This window comes from Mandrillus leucophaeus, unplaced genomic scaffold, assembly GCF_000951045.1.
Source record: "Mandrillus leucophaeus isolate KB7577 unplaced genomic scaffold, Mleu.le_1.0 Scaffold27, whole genome shotgun sequence".
In the NCBI taxonomy this organism is placed as follows: Eukaryota; Metazoa; Chordata; class Mammalia; order Primates; family Cercopithecidae; genus Mandrillus; species Mandrillus leucophaeus.
This window is the reverse complement of record NW_012102809.1, coordinates 3,817,266-3,837,035: the sequence shown is the minus strand read 5'-3', so window position 1 is coordinate 3,837,035 and position 19,770 is coordinate 3,817,266. Positions and strand designations below refer to the sequence as shown.

General features: G+C 39.5%; 1 pseudogene; it reads left to right on the top strand.

Moving 5' to 3' along the window:
- The first annotated feature begins 4,985 nt into the window (after window positions 1-4,985).
- LOC105542901 lies at window positions 4,986-19,358 on the top strand (annotated as a pseudogene).
- The last annotated feature ends 412 nt before the right edge of the window (window positions 19,359-19,770 follow it).

Genomic DNA, 19,770 nt, shown 5'->3' with positions numbered 1-19,770 from the left:
GAGACTCTGTCTCAAAACAAACAAACAAACAAACAAACAAAAAACAGCCTAAAGTTTCCACTTAAAGATATAGACTGGCCGAATGAATTTTTTCAAATGACCCAACTATATGCTTTCTAAAAGAAACTGACCTCACCTATAAAGACACATATAGACTGAAAGTAAAAAGATGGAAAAAGATGCTCTATGCAAATGAAAGCCAAAAGCAAGCAGGAGCAGCTATACTTCCATTAGATAAAACAGACTTTAAGTCAAAAACAATAAAAAGTGACCCAAAAGGTTTATTATATAATGATAAGTAGATCAATTCAGTAAAAGGATATAACATATCTAAATATATATGCATCCATAATTGGAGCACCCAGATATATAAAGCAACTATTATTAGATCTAATGGGAGAGATGGACTCTAATACAATAATAGTTAGGGACTTCAATACCCCATTCTCAGCATTAGATCATCTAGACAGAAAATTTACAAAGAAACATTGAATTTAGAGTATCTTAGACAAAATCGACCTAACAGACGTTTACAGAACATTTCATTCCACAGCTATAGAATACACATTCTTCTCATCAGTACATGGAATCAAAATTATATCATATATCTTTTTGGATCACAATGGAATAAAACTAGAAATCGATAAAAAGAGAAGCTTTGGAAACTGCAAATACAGGAAATTAACCAGCATTCTTCTGAATGACTATTGGGTCAAGGAAGAAATTAAGGAGGAAGTTGAAAAAAATTTTGAAGCAAATGAGAATCAAAATACAACATACCAAGATAGGCACGGTAGCTTGGCTCATGTGCATGATTCTAGCTACTCAAGAGGCTGAGGTGGGGAGGCCTGCATGAGGCCAGGAGTTTGAAACCAGTCCGAGCAACATAGCAAGGCCCTGTCTCTTTAAAAAAAAAAAAAAAATTTCTAAATTAGCCAGATGTGGTGGGTGCCTGCAGTCCCATGTGGTCCCAGTACTTGGAAGGCTGAGGTTGGAGGATCACTTGAGCCCAGGAGTTGGAGGCTGCAGTGAGCTACGATCACAACACTGCACCCTAGCTTTGATGACAAAGTGAGATCCTCTCTCTAAAAACAAAATAAACACACACACACACACACACACACACACATACACACACAACATACCAAAACCTATGGATTACAGAAAAAGCAGTGCTATGAGGGAATTTTATAGCAATAAACACCTGCATCAAAAAAGTAAAAAGATTTCAAATAAACAATCTAATAATGCCCCTCAATGAATTAGAAAAGCGAGAACAAATCATACCCAAAATTAGTAGAAGGAAAGAAATAATAAAGATCAGAGCAGAACTAAACAAAACAGGCTTTAAAAATATAAGGGATCAATGAAACAAAAAGTTATACTAGCTAGACTAACAAAGAAAAAATAAAGACCCAAATAAACAAAATCAGAAACAAAAAAAAGAAAAAATTACAACTGATAACACAGAAATACAAAAGATCATCAGGGACTATTATAACTGTATGCTAATAAACTGGAAAACCTAGAAGAAATGAATAAATTCCTAGACGCACACAACCTACCAAGACTGAATCAGGAAAAAATAGAGAACTCGAATAGATCAATAATGAGTAATGAGATTGAATCAGTAATAGAAGGTCTCCTAACAAAGAAAAGTCCATGACCAGATGGTTCACTGCCAAATTCTAGCAAACTTACGAAGAACAAATAATACAAATTCTCCTCAAACTAACCAAATCCAACAGCATATCAAAAAGATAATACACCATGATCCAGTGACCATACTACACAAAGCAATCTACAGATTTAATGCAATCCCTATTAAAATACCAAGGGATGCAAAGATGGTTTATCTCAGGGATGCAAAGATGGTTTAACATATGTAAATCAATAAATGTAATCCATCATATCAACAGAATAAAGGACAAAAACCATATGATCACTTCAATAGATGCAGAAAAAGCATTTGATAAAATTCAACATCCCTTCATGATCAAAACTCTCAACAAACTAGACATCGAAGGAACATACCTCAAAATAATAAAGGGTGTATATGACAAACTTACAACTAACATCATACTGAGTGGGGAAAATCTGAACGCCTTTCCTCCAAGAACTGGAACAAGACAAAAATGTCCACTTTCACTACTCTTGTTCAACATAGTACTGGAAGTTCTAGGCAAAGCAATCAGGCAAGAGAAAGAAATAAAAGGCATCCAAATTGGAAAAGAGGAAGTCAAATTGTTCCTCCTTGCAGATGACATGATTTTATGTCTAGAAAAACCTAAAGGCTCTGCCCAAAAAAGGAAAAAAAAAAAACCCTTAGGTATGATAAATAAATTCAGAGAAGTTGCAGGATACAAAATCAACATACAAAAATCGGTAGCATTTCTATATACCAATAATGAACAAGCTGAGAAAGAAATCAAGAAAGCATTCCCATTTGCAATCACCACACACACACACACACACACACACACAAATATCTAAGAATAAATTCAGCAAAGGAGGTGAAAGACCTCTGTAAGGAAAACTACAAAACACTGAAGAAAAAAAATTGAAGAACAAACTAACAAACGGAAAGCATCCGTGTTCATGGGTTGAAAGAATTAATATTGTTAAAATTACCATATACCCAAAGCAATCTACAGATTTAATTCAATCCCCATCAAAATACCAATGTCATTTTTTATAGAAATAGAAAAAAATCCTAAAATTTGTATGGCACCAAAAGCAGTCTAAATAGCCATACAAAATCCTGAGCAACAAGAACAAAGCTGGAAACATCACACTGTCAACTTTAAAATATATTGCAAGGCTAAAGTAACCAAAAAAGCACTGTATTGGTAGGAATGAAGGGGGAATGAAGAGACGTTGGTTAATGGGTACAAACATACAGTTAGATTACAGGAATAAGATCTAATGTTCAATGGTAGAGTAGGGTGACTATAGTTAACAACAATATATTGTATATTCCAAAATAGCTAGAAAAGAGGAATTGAAATATTCCCAATATATAGAAATTATAAATACTTGAGGCAACGGATACCCTAAATACCTCAAATTGATCCTTATCCATTCTATGTATCAAAATACCATGTGCCTGTAAAATATGTACAAATATTATGTATCAATAGTAAAATGTCCAAGTCTTCTTACAACAGTATGTTACAAACATGAACTTTTAAGTCAGACAGACAGAGGTGAATCCCAGCTTTACAATTTGCCCATTGGGTGACCCAGGGCAACTTAGGTGGCTTCTCTGAGCCCCAGTTTACTCATCTCAAAATGAGGATAATAACTTTCCCATAGGGGGATATGTTTAATGTGTTTAGCGCAGTGCCTCACACAGAGTTAAACATTCAAGAAATTGTAGCTTTTTGTAGAATTACCAAGAGCTGTGAATGGACCGCCTTTATTTGGTCTTCACAGAAACCATTAATATCCTATCCCATTAGCCTTTGGGTACTAAGTTCATGGTTTGTGTTGACTTGGCTTGACATCTGTCTTTTTTCCCTCAAGTCTCCGTGGGGAATGAAAGCTCTCCCTGTTTGGGCCCTGGAAACTGTAGCTGGCTCCATCCCATGCTCTTTACCTTACCTTCCTGCCCAGGCAATACTCAGCTCAATAGAAAGCTCAAGTCCTACAGTTGTCAGTTCAGTTGAACCAGAGGTTCAATTATGCTGTGTGGCTGCTCCAGGGTAGCCTCTGCCTCAGAAGAAGACAAGATAAGTGGTTGATCTGCCACTGATGCTCTGCCCCCAGGAGCTTTTGTTTCTCCATTCCTGGCTCCTGGAGGTAAGGACAATTTCGGAGAAAGTGGTTGCTGTAAGAGGTCATTGTTACATTTGGGGATATGTTCCTTTTATCAAGAAAGCAAATCTCTCCAATGCTCAGCTTCAAGGTGTAGGTGATGTTAGGGTTCCCTATTTTTGGGATTCTCCCATTTGTCTGGCAACCAGAAAATATAAGAAAATACAGCACAATCTTGCTATTAAACACCTTGCTGTTCCAGAGGTTCAATTTTACTGCGTAGCTGTTTCTCTGTCTAAGACCTGTAAATTCTATATCAGAGATACTGTTTTGGGTATGGTTACATTCAGGAAGCTCCTGCATCCCAGAGCCATTATAGCATCATCTGTCTTCAGCAAATATGGGACATGGGACGCTGGCGTATGGCCACAATAGGAGAAATGTGTCCACCAGGACGTCCCATCAAAGAGCACAAGAAAATGAAAAGGGACCAGGCAGTCTTACCACTGCTCTCCATCAGGCATTCTCCTTCTCTTTTTTTTTTTTATAATTATGTGTAGTCATCTTTCCTGGAAAATGTAAATCTCACTCAGTGAAATTACTCATATTTATAGCCCCTGCCTGTACCAAGCGGCACTGAACTCTGTTAAAAATGATAGAAGGTGGATGCCTTTGAAGGTTGGGATCAGCCAGCCAATTGTTTCAAGATTCACCTCAGTTGACTTTAAGACGCACATGGGTATCATTTGGCAATAAAGCAAGTTTTATTAAAGTTAGGCAACTTTCTCTGAGAGACAGACATAGAATCCTGACAAAGAGAAGAGCTAAAATTAAACAGACACGTGGAATACTGAAGAGCTGAATTAAAACAGAAATTCGGTGTCATCCAGACAATAATATTCCATCTACAAGTGCCCTCTCCCCACCTTGAGGATGGGAACTTCCTTGTCGCATCAGACCCTTAAAAAAGGCCTCTGTGAAAACTGATGAAGGGTTTGGGTAGCCAAAAACTCTCTTTCTGATGCCATACCTAAAGTTCTCCTAAACTTTTAAATCCAACATCCCCTAAACAAATACGTCCATTTATTCACAATAAATCAATTTTTTTTCAGAAGAGGATTCAATTAAAAAAAAAATTCCTTTGTCCCTGCTCTTCAATGTTTTGGCCATTGCACAGTAACGGCGTGCCTAATTCTCTCTCTTTTAAAACCAAATGCACGTCCCCAACCATGGAAGATATTGAGCCCATTAAATTTGGGGTGCTTCTGCAAGTGAAGTTTTGTGTATGTTTACTTCTTGGTTCAAAAGAAATTACATGCACATTACACTAACATCAGAAAATATAGACAAGGAAGTGAACCATATCAAACAGCTACAATTCCAATCACCCAGAAATGATATATGCGTATAAACATACCCGCACATTATATGTGTGTTCCATGTGCCACACAAATGTATGAGTAAATAATTTGTCTTCATGAGCATGCAAACATATACGTACATCATATGTGTCCTATGTAAAAATATATATACATTGTCTTCCACTTGCATACAAACATATATGTATGCAGATGTATCTCTTATGATACAAGCATATGCATACATTATGTGTGTTTTTCGTATACACACAAGCACATATGCATACCACATGTGCCTTTCATAGTCACACAACCATATACACATAATATGTGCCTTTCATATGCCTACAAACACACGTGTACCTCATTGTCTTTTATGCACATATATACATATATGCGTGTCATATGTGCCTTTATCTGTATCTGTGATTTTCCAAAATTAAGATAATGTATACATTATGTACATCCTCTATTGTCACCTGATTTTTCACTTTGTCTTTTTTTTTTGTTTCTCACTTTCACAGGATATACATATATACATCTTTCCACACTAATAGACCTTCTTTTCCGATGTAGCATTATTTTTCACAGTTGGCGAATATATAGTTATGGACTCATAACAGCAAGGCATCTAATTATCCTCTACGGTTAGACATTGAAGTAGTTTATGCCAGTGTTTCCAACAGAGCATCTTGGATTTGTTATAGTGTCAAGCATAGTTTCAGGGTCACGCTTACCTTTTTACTCTACCAGACCTTCATAGCTTAATGATTTGTCATTTCTGTGGCATATTTCAGCCTTGGAGGAGAGTCACTTAAGTACAGTTATATTTCCTCTTTCTATCCTGGCTTGTGGCCGGGGCTATGCCTGAAGGACAGGGCTTCATGTTGGATGGATTTCTGGATTTTCGAACTGAAGTTCAATCCCATTCGGTTCAATAACCATTTATGGGGCTTTGCCCCACATGCACATAGTAGATTCTCTGTGAACATGTGTTGGATAAAAACATATTTTTACAAATGGAATCCCACAGCACCTGGCAAGCCACTTCATTCTTAGTTGTGTCAAAGGCAGTACAATGAGGGTCAGCTGTGATGTCAGACAGGCGTGGGGTCCAGCCGTGGTTCTGTGTCTTACAAAATCTACGACGTGATATGTAACTTCTCAAGCCTCCGTTTCCTTACCTGCAAAATTTGGTTAATTACGACACCTTCCCCATGGGGCTGTGAAGATGACACAGACAATGTAAGTAAAATACTTCACACAATGTCCAGTATGCAAGCAATGGGAGCTGTCATTGTTATTATTATTGGCTATTGCTTCCTGAGTAAGATAAATGAAGCATTCGAATTAAATGCTAAGCTCTTAGTGGATACTAAGTTGGATTTAATTAGGTAGTTTTTCAGTTAGTGTAAGGGGGGAAAAAAGAGGAGAAGAAAAGTTTCTTACTGCAAAATCTTCCTGAATCTCCACAGGACCGATCCACCCAAGTTTGTTGACTGGGCCATCTGGTGAGTGAGCGAGCCTGTTGGAGGTTTTCTCTAGGTTTAGCGGGTGTGATGATAGCACAATCCTCAGTGACTGCACGGGGTGTTTTATCTGAGGGCCTCAGGGCCTGAACTGTGATACTTATGTGTATGGCTTTTGTTTCCAGACAGAGAAATTGCACTGTAGAGAATTCTTTAAAAGCAATGACCCAATATTGCAGATTGCTGAACTGTATCCACACCCAAGACTGAGCATTGGATCAATCCAGAATATCCATCGGGTGTTCTTCAATGTCTGCCTAAAACCGTGACTCTGCCTCCTCCAGCTGTTGCTACATCTCACTATGGGTTTCCTGTGACATTTTGAGCAAGTATGCCTCTGTGACCGGGGTTCTTACCCTCCAGAATGGATGAGAAGCACCGTAAGTGGCTTTTAAAATGCACATTCCCTGGCCCTTCAGTGGCACTATGGGTCAAGAATCTGAATTCTCAACTACCTACAAGTTTCTAGTTTCAAGGGTCTGTGGGCTGCACATTGAGAAACCTGTTCAGTGAGTGCCACAAAGGCTCCACATGTGAGAAGGGAAGCATCGGGTCTCTCGAGCCTGTTCTTTAATCTCTGGGCTGCACCTTCTCTGTAAACTCTGCCAATAACACCATGCGAGAAAACACCTGAGCTTGAAAAGTCCATGTTCAACACCACTGTCCTTCACCGCTCTGGAAAATTAACTGTTTGCTTTGATTAACCCTTTGTTAAACTCCAAAGTCAAAGAGCTCTGAAAGGCATATCGTTATTTTATTTAAGGTTTCAGGTGACTTCTGTTGCCAAATATTTTAAAAATTTTAAATTGCTACATGACCTCTTAGTAGTACAATTAGATTTCCTGCCAATAAAAATAAGGCGGCTGGGCGTGGTGGCTCATGCCTGTAATCCCAGCACTTTGGGAGGCCAAGGCAGGCGGATCACGAGGTCAGGAGATTGAGACCATCCTGGCTAACACGGTGAAACCCTGTCTCCACTAAAAAATACAAAACATTAGCCAGGCATGGTGGCGGGCGCCTGTAGTCCCAGCTACTCGGGAGGCTGAGGCAGGAGAATGGCGTGAACCCGGGAGGCAGAGCTTTCAGTGAGCCGAGATCGTGCCACTGCACTCCAGCCTGGATGACAGAGCAAGACTCCGTCTCAAAAAACAAAACAAAACAAAACAAAAAACAAAAAAATAAGACTTTTGGTTTTCACCATTTATAGTAAGTACAGCTAATATTAAGTATAATTTTAAAAGCCCTTTATTTTCTCAGAAAGAAAAAAATAATCAAAATCTGTTCAGCGTGGTATTGAATAATTAAAAACAAAAGAACAGTATTCTTCGCACTAGTGTTTAATATTAATTGCTTTTTTACCCTTGACACTGGTGCTAATTAAATTTTCATATTGTTTTCCATGACTTGTTTAAACAGTTTCTGCAAATTATTGCTAATCAGCATAATAAAACTGAATCACCTATTAGACAATTTTGTTTTGAATTAAATGGCATTAAAATAATTCTGGCTGCCTTGTGTTATAATGTGTTACAAGAATACCAACCGCTACAGGTAATATGCCTTAGCTTTTACACACATTTTAAATCAATCTACGGATGTATTCACATACATGCACAAACATGCAAAGAGGCAGTGCTGTTCAATTGAATAGGTTTCCGGCTGGATTTATCTCCCATCTCTACTGTCTTCTCAAGAGGAAATCTAAGGCAAATCTCTTCAACAACCTGAAACCTGGTTTTCATCATCAGCAAAATAAGGAGGATGCATTTTTGAGGGGAAAGAAGGGTGATTGGTAGAAATAGAGGTTTCCCTAAGCACTGTTTGCAGCCCCTTCCAGCAAGATGTGATTAATGGCGGTGGGGGAGAGCCAGTTGCCCCCACTTCCCCGGAGACTTCCCTGCAGTTTCAAAGCTGTAGGACACAAATGGTGGGTCTAAAATATTAGCAGCAGCCACCAGTGAGGAACCACATGACTCACAAAGAATGAAGAGAAATAATAGGGCCAAGTGGACCAGCCGGCAAAACCCAGGCCCCCAGTGCATTAGCGGGCCCTGGAAGAGGTGCCTTAGTGGTGCCCAGCAGAGCACTGGGAGGGTCTGTTGCACATGGCAGGGCAGCTTTGGGGGCAGCGGTACACAGCAAAAATTGCAGGAGCAAGTGTGAGATTTACCCTCAGAAACTGCGATTACCTATGTGTGGGGGTGAGGGACCGTGAAGCAATAGTCTACACATGCTCATCAGATGACTACCAACTCCTTCGCACTCACAACAACGCCGGAGTTCATAGAATAGATAGGTTACTCATATTGTTATGTCTTAGATGACAAAAGAGAATTGCAAAACATGAAGTGACTTAATCCAAGATGATGAGTGGGGAGGTCAAATATTTTGTGATGAAATCATAATCACAGCTCATGGCATGAAGTGGAGGGCTCATGGTCTTACACAACACTTTTTGTTGGTGTCAGCATCAGAGCTGGAGCACTGAAGCATGTAGGACAAGGCCTGATCTTGTATAACCTGAGTCTTTGGGAAAGAGGGTACAGATAGGAGCTACAAGACCTGATCATTTGTGTTGGCTGTTCCATTAACTGGATAAACAATCTCAGATGAGTCAGTTAATTTCCTCATGGTTTAACAGAGAAGGATGAAACAAATGCTATCTATCTCAAAGGACTTAAGATGAAAGAAGAATAAAAACCATATAATTAAAAACGGTCAGAAAAGTGTAAAGTTTCATACAAAATGTTAAAATATCTACGTCAATGATCCTTATGTACAATAAAAAAGGATACCTCCTGACATACAGCAATTTGCTGAGTTGCATTAATATCTACTTGTAATTGGAAACACTAAGCCAGTAGACAGTAGTAATTTTCTTCTGGCAAATACATTTCAAACTATCTCATCCAGTTTTTCTCATTAGAAACAACAGATGCTAGAAGTTAATGAAAAAAATATTTAAAGCACTCAAGAGAAAGTAACTCTCAACCCCCAATTCTATACCTACATAAATTATTATGCAAAAATAATGGCAAGAGAAAGGCAATCCCAGTCATGCAGAAGTTGCCCTGCTAACTGGACTTTCTTCCACCCTTGCCCAAAGCAGTCTGTTTTTAACAACCAGTCAAAGGGGTATTGGTAAGGTGGAAGTTGGGCATGTTATTCCTCAGCCCACATCATTTTTAAAACTTATTTTAAAAACAGCTTTATTAAGATACAACTTATACGTCATAAAATTCATTCCTTGTATGTGTATAATTTTGTGATTTTTAGTAAATTTATGGAGTTATGCAACCATCACCACAATCAAGTTTTAAAACATATCCACCACCCCAAAATGTTCCCGGGTTCCACTTTGCAATTCATCCCTGCTACTACTAATACCTCCAAGCTCTAGGCAGCCAGCAATCTACTTTCTGTCTCTCTAAATTTGCCTTTTCTGGACATTTCAGAGAGATGGACTCATGCGATCTATAGTTTTTTGCATCTGGCTCCTTCCACATGGCACAACATTTTTGAGATCCATCCATGTTGTAGCATGGATTAGCAGTTTGCTCCTTTATTTATTTATGTATTTTTACTTTTTGAGGTGGAGTTTCACTCTTGTTGCCCAGGCTGGAGTGCCATGGCATGATCTTGGCTCACTGCAATCTCCACCTCCCAGGTTCAAGAGATTCTCCTGCCTCAGCCTCCTGAGTAGTTGGGATTACAGGCATGTGCCACCACGCCCAGCTAATTTTTTGTATTTTTAGTAGAGACAGGGTTTCCCCATGTTGGCCCGGCTGGTCTCAAACTCCTGACCTCAGATGATCCACCCACCTTGGCCTCCCAAAGTTCTGGGATGACAGGCCTGAGCCAGTGCGCCCAGCTTAGTTGTTCCTTATTTGTTGCTGAATAGTATTCCAGTGTGTGGTCAGGTCACATTTTGTTATCTGTGCACTAGCTAATAATCAGATTGTTTCAAGGTCTTGGCTCTCACGGATGATGCTGCTACGAACCACCACGTACACATCTTTGAGTGGATCGCCCACATTGTTCACGCCTTCCCACTCCTTCAGAGTAGAACCAAAGCTTTGGCTGTGGGCTGCAAATCCCTACCCTGTGTGGTTTCCTAGTACCGCGCCTTACTGCTCTCCTCTCACCCCCTGCTCTCCCGTCGCTCACACCACTGCCACCACACTGGCCTCCTGGCAATTTCTCCGATACATCAGGCATGCCCTTGCCTCAGAGGCTGTGCTCCAGCGGTGCCTTCAGCCTGGAAGCCCTGGACCCTAGTCCGGGATACCCTTGTAGCTCATCTACCCCAAATCTTTGCTCAAATGTTCTTTCTCAACCAGGCCTCCACGGGTCAATGCTATTTAGAGGGAGACTACTCTTCTTCTCCCTTTCAATCTCCCTTACCTATTACAGACAACTTCCAACTTTTTCTTATTGAAAGTGTGGGGCGAGAACCACAGACAGGCAAGACAGCATTACCAGGAGCTGGTCAGAGCTGCACAGCCTCGGTCACCGCAGACCTGCTGAGCCGGGATCTGCATTTTACCAAGGTTCCCAGCTGGTCTTCAGGTACACTAAGGTGTGGAAAGCCGTGTTCTAACATACAACATGATTTACTTCTTTATTATACGTATCGTTTACAGCCATAATTTTGTACTAGAACGTTCGTTTCACAAAGGTTAGATATTTTGTTGTTTTATTCATAATGAATCCCAGAGGCTAGAACAGCGCCTGGCACATATTCATTGAGTAAGCGGATGTTTTCCTGTAAATATCTGTAAGGAATTATCCTTCTACATTACCTGTAGAAGCCTGTGATTTAAATTAATAGTCTTGGACTTAAGCCTGGGTGGGGAACAATAGAAAAATTCATTTTTTCCACTTCTTCTGGGTATTAAAAACTAACAGTTCACTAAAGAATGCCTTCAAAGAATAAAGTATGAGTAGAAATATGAAGAAGAAAAAGAAGCCAAAGAAGCAACACTGGACCACCTGTGGATCGCTGCCTGTCTCCCTTTCCCCTGACACCAGCCTCCCAAGCTTAGCTGCCGTCAGCCCCGTGTGGAGCCGGCCGTGGAAACGCCCTGACGTGGAGTCAGAAGCCCGAGCCCGCATTTCAGACTTGGCCTTCACTGACCAAGAACGCTGCTTAACCACTTAACCACGCGGCTTCAAGGGCTCCAACTGCAAAACGCAGGCTTGAACCACAGGACTGGTTATGCTCCTTCTGTTCTGTGTGCTCTAAATCCATCCCATGGGATGGTTCTCATCCTCATTTCTAGGAAAACAAGGTCCAGGTGGAATCTCTTTTCTCATCTGCAGGACTGATGCCTTCCTTGGCCTAAATTTCAACAACATGTGACTATAAAACTTACCTGTGTGTGAACCCTACAGATTTCTGCAGGGGGTTATGTGGGGATGGGGCGAGATGACCCCATGGTGGGCCGCGAGTGCTGGCCTCTCACTGTCATGCTGAGCACCCCCACCTTGCCGCAGCCTACGATCTCCCTTTCCCACGGGCACTCTGTTTCCTGGAGTGTGGATCCACTGTGGCTTCCCCTCGCCCCATCCTTAGGCTTGGTGGGTAGTAATATCTCCTGCCCCTCTTTAGACTCGGGGGCCCAACTGGAAAACAGCTGCATTGGTAGATTTCGTAGCAGAGGAGCCCTAGCGTTCTAGTGCTCTACTTGGGCAGGAGACCAAAGCCCATAAATCCATTTTCGCTGGGTACCTACTGCGTACCCAATGCTGTAAGGCAGTGTCCCCAACGCATACTGCGGCAGAACACTTGTTTTGTGGGGTGTTCAACGATATTACCTGGACAAAAGAGTCCAGAATCTAACAAGTTTGGGAAACTCTGGATTAAATAAGGTTAACTATGTTTCTTTTAGGCAGTGCTCCTCAGAGCCTTAAGATGTGAGCGTGCATTAAGAATTTCCAAAATGGGAGATGTAATGGGAGGTACTCCCATAGTTAGGTAACCAGGCAGCCCCTTTTTATTTATTTTATTTTATTTTTTGAGATGGAGTCTCACTATGTTACCCAGGCTGGACTCAAACTTCTGAGCTCAAGCAGTTATCCCACCTCAGCCTCCTAAGTAGCTGGGACTACAGGCACGAGCCACCACACCTGGCTTTTTTAAAAAACAAAGGATCATATTTTGGAAACACATAGGCCCTGGAGCACACAGACCCATGGGATCTCGTGGCCGTCTGGCTCAGCCCATCTTTTGCAGATTTGAATCCTGGACCTGAGGGAGAAGTGAAGCAACTCGCCCCAGGGCCCCATGGCTGACACTGTAGGCCACGCCTGCCATTTCTCAGCTGAAGTATAAGGCATGTTTTTGTTGCAAATATTTAGTTGACCATTAATTTACCTAAAACCAGTGACTCTCATAGGGACACACAGACTTTCAAGAAGAAAAATTGTTAAAGTGAAAAAAGGAGATTTTCAGGGAACCGCAGCTTTTTTTTTTTTTTTGACATGGAGTCTTGCTCTGTCACCCAGGCTGGGTTGCAGTGGCACAATCTTGGCTCATTGCATCCTCCACCTCCTGGGTTTAAGCAATTCTCCTCCCTCAGCCTTCCAAGTAGCTAGGATTACAGGTGTACATCACCATGCCTGGCTAATTTTTATATTTTTAGTAAAGATGGGGTTTCACCACGTTGGCCAGGCTGGTCTCAAACTCCTGACCTCAAGTGATCCACCTGCCTTGGCTTCCCAAAGGGCTTGAGCCACCATGCCCAGCCAACTACAGCTTTTTAACAGCTTAGTGTGTGTTCTTTATTATCTTGAATCCCAGTGAATAAATTAGAGAAAAAATTGTGTGTATATAATTGTGTTTGAATGTTATACTTTTTACTAAGAGAAATAAAATCAAGGAAACAAAATGCAATAATAAACACAATCTTAAGTTGTCAATTTTCTGTAAGAGACATAATTTCATCAAAAGCATAATTATAAGCTTTACCTTGTTAATAACTTTATTGATCATAACTTTGATTATTGCAATGGACTGAATGTTTGTGTCCCCCAAAATCCATATGTTGAAATTCTAACCCCTAAGATGGTGATATTAGGAGGTGGAGCCTTTGGAAGGTGATGAGGTCATGAGGGTGGGGCCCTTGTGAATGAGATTAGTGCCTTCTTAAAGGGCACTATTTCTGCCACATGAAGACACAGGAAGAAAGTAGCTGTCTACAGCCTGGAAGAGTGCCCTCATCAGAACTCTTAACATGCTGGCTCCTTTATCTCCAACTTCTTTCCTCCAGAACTATGAGAAATAGGTTTCTGTTGTTTAGAAGCCACCCAGTCCATGATACTTTGTTATGGCAACCTGAACTAAAACAGATATTATCTTGATTATATTTCTAAAGCAAGATATATTTTGACCATAATACATGTACTAACCAACCCCCTTCTAATCCTCTAAGAGAAAACAGTGCATTAATCTTTCCAGCATTGCAGTTAACCTCATTTTGGTAGAAGAGAAAGTCCTCTGATGTAAGGGAAAAATCAAAGTTTAGAACCACAGTACATGGTATGGTGGTATGAATGGAAGTGGTATATGCATTGTCCTTCCAGGCTAGAGGGAGATCATCAACATTCTTTGAGAGTGGCTTCCAGGTGGTCATTCAAATCAAAGTATATGTTTCTTCTGGAAGCTGATTTAGTACAATATGTGCTGTAACTATGAAAACTTGGTTGCCTGAACTTTTCCCTCTTGGGATGTGCCATATTGCTCTAGAAACATCAGAAAGGATTATAAGTGGTCATCACCAGTCTTTTGCTTCATCAATAACAATGCAAAATGACTATTTAAAGGAGCAACACAGGTTAGTAAAACTATATTTGCATACACAAAACTGTGTAACATCCAAGTGCCTGGCCATATTATTTTCAATAAAGCCACAATCATTACTTTCTCATTTCATGATCTTTTTCATTAGCATGGGAAAACCTTTTAGTAACAGAAGCTCATTTTCTTTTACATACTTTTCTGTGCTCTCACAATAAATCAGCAAAGCAACTTAATTTCAACACATGGATAGAAAGAGCATAAGTCTGTATTCCCTTCTTTTCTGGGGAACAAATAGGGCAGGGACTTTTAAAACTAGAGAGGTTCCTGTAGAGACAGATATGTGTAATATCTGTAAAAATGTACAAAGACAATGCAACAAGTTTGCTGTGTTGGTCCATCAGAATTATAATTGCTTTTGTTTTTCCAAAAGCCCCACAAGATTTAGTAGATAACTATGTAATTGAAAATGGTTTATCATCTTTGCCTTACCTTGGTTTGTTAATTGCTTTACCTTTGTTTGTTAATCAATAATCTGAAAATGATACATGTATTTGAGATACATATGTGTGTATATATATACACTTTTGTATATATAATTTTATATATAAAATATATATACTTTTATAATTTTATATATATATAAAATATATATACAACTTTCCCTAGTTCTGTCTACTGAAATATCTAGAACAGCACCCAGATTATGGTCATGAAGTACAATTTCCCACAAAACAAATAAAAGGAAAATCCATGGGGCCCCTTTGAGAAGTGGGTGACTCTAGGACTGAGGTAGAGAATGTCAGATGAGCCTGGACCCCCAGGACACTGTCAAAGACTGCTAGGACACACACACCAGCCTGACAAGGCTCCCAATGGCTCAAATACCCCAAAGATGGGGACCGTTCAAACATCACACACGCAATAGCTTCAATGGACCAAAACATATTTGAGTTTATACTTTTTTTTAAATCTAACTGGTCAATATTGGGGGATGCTGATGACCAACTTATTTTTTGAAAATGGGTAAATAACGGGAAAGAGACAGCCATTTATTCACCTTTCCTACACAAACTATACTACTGGTAACCAAACAGCAAATGAGAGGAAGTTTTTCTTTACAGGAGCATTCTAGCTAATAAATGAAGAAGATGTGATGGAAAATAACCATTTTGCAGCTCCTCATGGACTAATGAATAGATGCATTGAGCATCAACAATTGCTACTATGAGAGAGAGGGGGAGAGAGAGAGAGAGCGTGCACCAGATATTATATATCCTGATGGAAGAACACAGCACCACCTGTGAAATATTTCCCACTCCTCACTCTCTGCTGGAAAAAAGAACCTGAATCTGAACAGGCCCCTAGATATGACTACCAAGAGAGAGGAAGTGCAGAGGGACATGGGAAGCCACCATGGGGATGCTATCAGCACTCTGGTCGGGGGAGACGCTACAGGACAGCAATGTGGCTTCCACCAGAAATAAAATGCAAGAAGGACCTTTAGGTTGAAAAAAGCATGAGACATAACAACAAGTCACAGGCATGGGCTTCATTTAGATCTTGATTGAAGCAAATAAACCATAAAAGGAAATAGAATTATGACATTTATGAGCCAACTGGAAATTCAAATATGACTGGACGTGTGATGGCCTGTTAAGAAACTGTTTTTGATTACTTACAGATGAGATTGTGGTATTGTGATTTTGTTGGGGAGGGAAATAATTTATCCTTTTACTGACACATACTGAAATATTTACAGATTAAATGATAAGGTCTCTAGGATTTGCTTCAAGTTAGTACAAGAGTAGAGTACCTAGGGGTAGTTAAAATGAAACAACATTGCTCATGAGTTAATTATTATTAAAGCATATGGATATATGGGGATATATTATACTATTCTATACTGGACTGCTTTGGTGAAAATAATGATTTTTTTCAAAAAATAATTATACATGAATAGTAAAAGTAAAAAGAGGAATGCCTATAATTATTGAAATAATTAATACATACCTTTCTTCCTTTATCTAGAGGCTCATGACATTAAATATCTGTCTACACTTACCGCTGTCTTCCAAAACAAGAATAAGGATTGCAAATCTTGAATTAAATTGTCATAACAGTTGCATTTCTCTTGCACTATATTCAAAAGTCTATACTATATCAACTGCCGCTTTTTAAATAATGATGTGTGCTAAAGGTTTTCAAAGTGGAATGAAAGCCACGTGGTGGAATTATAATCTTTTAATAAGCATGGAACTTGCCAGCTTAATGAAAACCTTCACAGACATTTCATTTCATTGTCACCAAACCATAGGATAGGTCAGCTAAGCTTTATTAGCGCCGATTCTATGACGGGGAGTGAGGGGAGGGAATAACATCCAAGGTCGTACAGGTGCTAACGGGCAGAAGTAGACGAATCTGCATTCTTTTGCTTCCTGTTTAGTATTTTTACCCACCGCACCCCCCCCACCCATACAACTTAGAAGGGCAAGGTACATTGTAGTTTAAATGACACATTAAGATAAAACGTCTATTAAAGTGTATAAAGTGTATGATTAATGTGTATCTTAATGTGTATAAAATGTATCATTTTATAAAATCAAGAAATTAGATCAATATGATGGAAAGATAATATTTAATTCCAAGAGCTAATTTATTTAGCATGTAATTTTTTTCTAAAAATGTGGCTTCTGGTGTTTCCATCAACTTTAAATGGTCTCCAGGTTTTCAAAATAAAAATTTCAACAATAAGAGAGAGAAAATTTCCACTGATATAAATCATATGGTCATTTGCTGATATGTATTACTGAGGAAAAAATGAATTTAGCTCAATTATATCCTCCAAGTACTTCTGGCTTTATTATTTCATCATATCTTTCTGGCCCTACATATTTTTATCTCTGGTACAGTTCATTGTTTTGAGATTCTGCAACCTTAAAGAACTACTAAGTTTGTATAAATGTTAGAGGAAAATAACATCAGAACCTCTACCACGAAAAGCTAAAGCCCACAATTAATGAGCATCTAACGCCTCTGACATTATTGTGTGTCAGTTTTTCTGTAGCTAGAAATTGTCTCACAGTGTTTTAAGTAATAAAGTAAGAGGAAAGATTAAAACAAACAAAGCAAACCCAAGCTTGAAAATGAGAAGGCATTCCCTGTGCAAAAGCTAGCAGGAAGGTGTGAGGAGGGCACAGGCTGGGATGAAGGGCAGTGGGAGAGAACTCCAGAGGAAGGAAGAATGAGAAGATGCATTTTAGGAAGGATGACCAGGAGGCCAAACACACAAAAGCAGAAGTAAAATCTGTGTGGAAGGCAGTAGGAAGCATAAGTTGATAATCCCCAAAATCAAATCAATAATGGGTGGTCAAACTCGAGTTGTTTCCTTAGAACACAGAAAGAATAAAACAAAGAAAGAAAATATATGGAATAAGGTAATGTTTTTGGAGAAAAGTGGATGTTGAGTGAGCCAATGTATATATTCTGGAGGGAAAAACCAGAACAAATGAAACAGGACAGAGAGAGAGAGAGAGAGAGAGAGAGAGAGAGAGAATCTCCCAAGCTGAAGAAAACACCTGTATCTTAAACCTGTATCTTTTATATAGATTAATAGAGATCATCATATGGTAGGATGGACCAAACCTGGTCACGCATGTCCTGGAAAATATTTAACAAGGAAAATAAAGAGTCCTCTCGTCTTTCTGGCCAGAAAAAGCTATAATCAAAACCATTAGAGAAAAATCAGTCTAGACTCAGAATCTGCAAATACAATGGAATAAAAGAAAAGCTGAGTTCTGAAAGATAAATTTTGACCCGTGAATTGACAACCAGTCAAGTTGTTACTACATGTGAAGATAATGGAAAGACAGTCTTATGCATGCATACAAGAGTTTGGAAAATAAACCATTATGTATTTTAACCAACTAAGAAATGAAGTAGAATTAAGAGCTCAAGAATGAAGATATAAAAAGATTTGCAATGAACACTGAAATTAGTTAAAACAGAGATAAGCCCAAACACGGTTGCAAATATAAATATGCCGAATTAACCCAAATACAAAAATTAAGAACTACTCTCAAAGGAGATGATATGAGGAAAAAATAATGTAAATATTTACAATCTGGATGGGATGAAATTCAGCCTCCACAGCTGAGAATTAGCAGAGTATTAAAAAATTTGGGGGCACAGCTGGCTTGAGCAACTGGAAACAAGACGCAGGACCCCAACGCAGATGACATCTCACGCAAAAAGGGTATCTTACCCCCCAGGGAAAGTCTGAAAGAACGGGAAAGGAGGCAGAAGAGGAGCAGTGCATCCTCCAACAGTCAGTGGTGACAACATATGAAGATATGACTTTGGAAGAGCTGGAGGATCATGAAGACGAGCTTAATGAGGAGGATGAACGTGCTATTGAAATGTACAGACGGCAGAGACTGGCTGAGTGGAAAGCAACTACACTGAAGAATAAATTTGGAGTTTTAGAGATCTCAGGGAAGGATTATGTTCAAGAAGTTACCAAAGCTGGCGAGGGCTTGTGGGTCGTCTTGCACCTTTACAAACAAGGAATTCCCCTCTGTGCCCTGATAAATCAGCACCTCAGTGGACCTGCCAGGAAGTTTCCTGATCAAATTTATCAAAGCCATTTCAACAACCTGCGTACCCAATTATCCTGATAGGAATCTGCCCACGATATTTGTTTACGTGGAAAGAGACATCAAGGCTCGGTTTATTGGTCCTCTGGTGTTTGGCAGCATGAACCTGACAAGAGATGAGCTGGAATGGAAACTAACTGAATCTGGAGCAATTATGATGGACCTGGAGAAAAATCCTAAGAAGCCGATTGAAGACGTGTTGCTGTCCTCTGTGCAGCGCTCTGTCCCCATGAGGAGGGACAGTGATTCCGAGGGTGACTGAGGCGACAGCTGCCATCACATGCCGAACTTCCTTGTGACAAATTGTCTGGACTTTTTAAAAAAGGAAAAAGCAAGAATGAATCCTTCTGTTTTTTAGTTTTGTTTAAAATATGTTTCAAATCTTTACATTTTGGAAATAATCATTGGTGGAAATTCTGTTAAAAAATTTTTGTTAGTAAATATCTGGGAGTATAATAGCACTTGTTTAATATAACATGCAACATTTATTTGAAATAATAAGCATTTAACTTACTGAAATAACAGTCATTCCCTGTAAAATCAAGGGCAAACAAGATTTTTACTACCAATGCTAGGATTAAGCATCATCCTAGATAGCCTGACTAGTGCATCAAGACAGGAAAAAGAAATAGAAGATAGCAGTGGAAGAGGAAAAATTAATGCGTCATTATTTT